A 5,332-nucleotide genomic window follows, 5' to 3' on the forward strand; every position below is an offset into this window, starting at 1 on the left:
AAACCTCCTCTGAACCCTCTCCAAAGCATCCACATCTTTCCTATAATAGGGCGCCCAGAACTGGACGCAGTATTCCAAGTGCGGTCTAACCAAAGTTTTATAGAGCTGCAACAAGATCTCACGACTCTTAAACTCAATCCCCCTGTTAATGAAAGCCAAAACACCATATGCTTTCTTAACAACCCTGTCCACTTGGGTGGCCATTTTAAGGGATCTATGTATCTGCACACCAAGATCCCTCTGTTCCTCCACGCTGCCAAGAATCCTATCCTTAATCCTGTACTCAGTTTTCAAATTCGACCTTCCAAAATGCATCACCTCGCATTTATCCAGGTTGAACTCCATCTGCCACCTCTCAGCCCATCTCTGCATCCTGTCAATGTCCCGCTGCAGCCTACAACAGCCCTCTACACTGTCAACGACACCTCCGACCTTTGTGTCGTCTGCAAACTTGCTGACCCATCCTTCAATTCCCTCGTCCAAGTCATTAATAAAAATTACAAACAGTAGAGGCCCAAGGACAGAGCCCTGTGGAACCCCACTCACCACTGACTTCCAGGCAGAATATTTTCCTTCTACTACCACTCGCTGTCTTCTGTTGGCCAGCCAATTCTGTATCCAAGCAGCTAAGTTCCCCTGTATCCCATTCCTCCTGACCTTCTGAATGAGCCTTCCATGGGGAACCTTATCAATCTTTTGTTTTTTTTCTGAAATGCTATTTGTAATGAGGTAGTATTGGCAGGCAATTTTCTTTTACTTCTGTTGCCATGTGTGAATATTCAGGGATGGTGTTGGTGGGAAGATGCGACATGCACCACACATGAGGCACGAACATTAGAACAAGTGCTGAGCATGCAGAAAAGGAGAGATTAACGGTTACCTTGGAAAAAGCATATTTGGAGAAAGTTGGGTGAGAGTGCTGAGAGAAAGCACTTTGGCGGCATGGTGGCTCAGTATTTAGCACTGCGGCCTCACAGCACCAGGACACGTGTTTGAATCCAGCCTTAGGTGACTGCCTTTGTGGAGTTTGCACATTCTCTCTGTGTCTGTGTGGGTTTCCTCAGAGTGCTCTCACAGTCCAAAGATGTGCAGGCTAGGTAGATTAGCCATGTTAAATTGCCTGTAGTGTGAAGGGAGAGGTCGATTAGGTGGGGTATAGGTCTGGCTGGGATACTCTGAGGTTTGATGTGGACTTGTTGGGCTAAGGGCTGTTACGGTTCCAGAGTGCTGAGCTGCTGGAGATTACAAGGTCCAGAGCTGGATGAACACAGCAGGCCAAGCAGCAAAGGAGCAGGAAGTCCGATGCCTCAGGCCTAGACACCCTTCTTCAGTTTTTGATAAGGCTGTTTTTTAAAATTGGTTTAACGAGACTGCACCATTCCTAGGAATACTGCAATACTAGGATGATGCATGGAGAGGACAGAGCAAGCTGCTGTTCCAAAAAATCGGTTTAATATAGGGTCCTTAAGTAAAGAACATATCAGATATTAAAAGCCGATAAGAACATTTTTTTTAATTTGAAAAAATATACTTTATTCATAAGATGTACAAAAAAAACACATTCATACACCTACCCAGTCATGCAAGCTGCTCTGGGTTACCCAGGGCGTACGTACACCAACGAAAGGGGGAAAAAAAACAAAACAATGAAGAAAAAAAACAAAGCAAAGAAAATACACCGGCAGTCTTCACCCCGCACAGTCCCTGTTGGCCCCCTGACCAGTTGGGGAAGGTGCCAGCTGGGCCCAGTTACCAGATAGGGCCCTTTTTTCTATTCTGGACGAGGGGTTTCATACGGTGGTCTTTCCCCACCGCGCCTTGGCGGCGGCTGCCCCAAGCTTTAGCGCGTCACTCAGCACGTAGTCCTGGACCTTGGAGTGCGCCAGTCTGTAACATTCGGTCGGGGTCAGTTCTTTCAGCTGACAGACCAGCAAGTTGTGGGCAGATCAAAGAGCGTCTTTCACCGCATTGATGGTCCTCCAGGCACAGTTGATGTTGGTCTCGGTGTGCATCCCGGGAAACAGCCCATAGAGCATGGAGTCCCGCATCACGGATCTACTCGGGATGAACCTCGACAAATACCACTGCATCCCCCTCCAGACCTCCTGTGCATAGGCACTGTCCAGAAGGAGGTGATAGACAGTCTTGTTCCCCCTCACGCAGCCGCCTCAAGGGCAGCACACAGTGGCACAGAGATTCAGGGCGTGCATGAAGGATCTCACTGGCAGAGCCCCTGTCACGACCAGCCAAGCAATGTCTTTGTGCTTGTTTAAAAGTTCTGGCGATGAGGCATTCTGCCAAATAACTTTGGCAGTCTGCACGGGGAACCACAGGACGCGATCCACCCTCTCTTTTTCCCAAAGGGTCTCGAGGATACTATGTGCTGACCACTGCCAGATGGCCTTGTGGTCGAAGGTGTTTCCTTTCAAAAATTTCTCCACAAACGACAGGTGGTACAGGACGGTCCAACTACTCGGGGCGTTCTGCGGCAATGAGGCCAGGCCCATCCTTCACAACACAGGGGACAGGCAGAACCTCAGTCAGTAGTGACACTTGGTGTTTGCGTACTGAGGATCTACGCACAGCTTGATGCAGCCGCACACAAAGCTAGCCGTCAGGGCGAGGCTGGAGTTCGGTACGCACTTTCTCCCCATTTTACAGGTCTTTGTACATGGTGTCCCTGCGGACCCGGTCCATCCTCCACCCCCAAATGAAGTGGAAGATGGCCCGGGTGACCACAGCGGCGCAGGTCCAGGAAATAGGCCAGGGCTGCGCCACATACAACAGTACCGAAAGCCCCTCGCACCTGACAACCAGGTTCTTACCCATGATGGAGAGTGACCAGAACGTCCACGTGCCCAACTTCTGCTTCAGTTTGGTGATATGCTCCTCCCAATTCTGAGTGCATGTCCCAGCTCCAACAAACCAAACACCCAGCACCTTCAGGTAGTCTGTGCTGACGGTGAAGGGGATGAAGGAGCGGTTGTCCCAGTTCCTGAAGAATATGTCATCGTTCTTACCCCTATTGACTTTGGCCGCAGATGTCTACTCACCGATGTCTACGCACACTCACCGACTGACGATCGGTGCAGAAGACGGCGACATGGTCCATGTACAGGAGGTCTTGACCTGAAGGCCTCCGCTGCCTGGGATAGTCACGCCCTTCAGGCTCACGTCCTTCCTGACGGATGCGGCGAAGGGCTCCACACAGCACACGAACAAGGCAGGAGAGCGCGGGCACCCCTGCCTGACTCCAGATCTGACGGGAGAACTGTCCGATTCCCACCCATTGATCGAGACTGCGCTAACGATGTTGGTGTAGAGCAGCCAGATCCAATTGCTGATGCCCTCCCCGAACCCCAATTTGGAGAGACCCTGTCGAAGGCCTTCTCCTGGTCCAGGCTGACGAGGCAGGTGTCCACCCGCCTGTCCTGCACGTAGGCGATCATACTGATGAACGCGAAGCTCTCAGCGATCTTCCTGCCCGGCACAGCACAGTTTTTGTCAGGGTGATTCATCAACTCCAGGACAGTCCTGACCCGGTTGGCTATGACCTTAGCCAGGATTTTGTAGTCCATGTTCAATAGTGAAATGGGACGCCAATGCGTAATTTCTTCCCTCTCTCCCTTCCTCTTGTAAATGAGGGTGATGATGCCCTTCCTCATGGACTTGCACATTTCCCCTCTCTGAAGCACACGATCGTACACCTCCAGCAGGTTCTGGCTGACCAGGTCCCACAGAGCGGAATACAGCTCGACCGGTAAGCCGTCGCTCCCAGGAGTCTTATTCCTCTCAAAGGACATGAGGGCTCTAGTCAGCTCGTCCAGGGATATCTGCCGGTCCAGCCACTCCCTCGTGCCGCCACCTAAGACCTCCGTGATAGACGACAGGAGCAACTCGGAGGTCATGCTGGCCGTGGGCTTCGCATCATACAGTCTGGCATAGAAGGATCTGCTAATCCTCAAGATGTCAGGCTGAGACGACGTCACCGAGCCGTCGTTCTCCTTCAGCCGGCTGAGCACAGAGCTCTTTGTGCACCTCCTGAAAGAAGAAACCCGAGCACGTCTTGTCCTGCTCCACTGTGCGGACCCTGGACCGGAAGATTATCCTGGAGGCCTCCGTGGCAAAGGGGGAGGCTTGCTGGCCCCTCACCTTGCGGATGTCCTCCGTGACATCGACCCCCATTGACTGCAGAAGGAGCAGATTCTGCGTCCTTTTCTGGAGTCGCGACAGCTTTCCCCGCCTCTCTCCTCCCGAACACCCTTGAGCAAAAGAACCTCTTGATGTTCTCCTCCACCTTCTCCCACCAGTCACCTGGAGACTCAAAGAGGGGTTTCACGGTTCTCCAACCTGCGTACTCCCTCTTAAGCTTGTCGACGTTCTCTGTGGTCAACAGAGTCGTGTTGATGTTCCACGTCCCCTTGCCAGTCTGCTGGTCATCCTGTAAGTGACAGTCGGCCAGCAGGAGGCAGTGGTCAGAGAAGAACACCGGCTCGATGCCAGTGGACCTGACCGAGAACGCTCATGACACAAACAGGAAGTCTATCCTTGAGTGGATAGACCCGTCTGGCTGCGACCAGGTGTATCTCCGCTGCGCTCCGTCTGCAGGGGTGCTGAAGACGTCGTGCAACTTGGTGTCCTTCACCGTGTCCAGCAGGAATCAGGACGTGGCGTCCAATTTACTCTCCCCACCCACTGTCCCCACACTGGATCTTCCATCTGCATCGATGATGCAGTTGAAGTCTCCACCTAGAATGACTGGTCTAGACATAGCCAGCAGGGGTGGAAGCCACTGCAGGACGGCCAACCGCTCACTGTATCACTGGGGCCCTCCAGCATGCCTTCCTCCTTGGCTTCCGGACTGTTGTCCACTCCCCTGGGTCACCTGTAGCCTCCTCCATTGACTCTGGGTTGTCAGGGGGTGGGTGGGGGCAGGGGGGGAGAAAACGGAGCCTGCAGGGGCGCTTTGCTGGCCTCGGTTCCATCCTGCGGGGCTGGTCCCTCCTGCACAGTAGGACAAAGGTCCTTGCATGGGCCTGGTGCCTGCCTCTCCTACGGGGGAGGGTGGGTGGGGGGGCTTGCCCCGCATTGCCGCTGCTAGTGACCTGGGCGTAGGTGGTCCCCTGCCACAGTCATGGCCTGCAGATGTAGCTCACTTCCCTACAAAGGTTGCAGCTTTTTTGTTTTGTCAATCCTTTGCAAGGGGTCCCTCCTCCTTGCAGTTCCATCAGATGGTGACTTTGCAGTTGGCCACCACGTGACCTGAAATACCACAGGCATGGCAGACTTTGGGTTGCCTTGCGTAGGTCAGGTAGTCCTTGCTCCCACCAAT

At 53.2% G+C, this 5,332-nt stretch overlaps 1 pseudogene; it reads right to left on the bottom strand.

The window, feature by feature from the left end:
• Window positions 1-1,365: 1,365 nt before the first annotated feature.
• LOC132209365 (U2 spliceosomal RNA) lies at window positions 1,366-1,529 on the bottom strand (annotated as a pseudogene).
• Window positions 1,530-5,332: the final 3,803 nt, after the last annotated feature.

The sequence above is a fragment of the Stegostoma tigrinum genome, unplaced genomic scaffold (genome assembly GCF_030684315.1).
Source record: "Stegostoma tigrinum isolate sSteTig4 unplaced genomic scaffold, sSteTig4.hap1 scaffold_89, whole genome shotgun sequence".
NCBI classification, from domain to species: domain Eukaryota; kingdom Metazoa; phylum Chordata; class Chondrichthyes; order Orectolobiformes; family Stegostomatidae; genus Stegostoma; species Stegostoma tigrinum.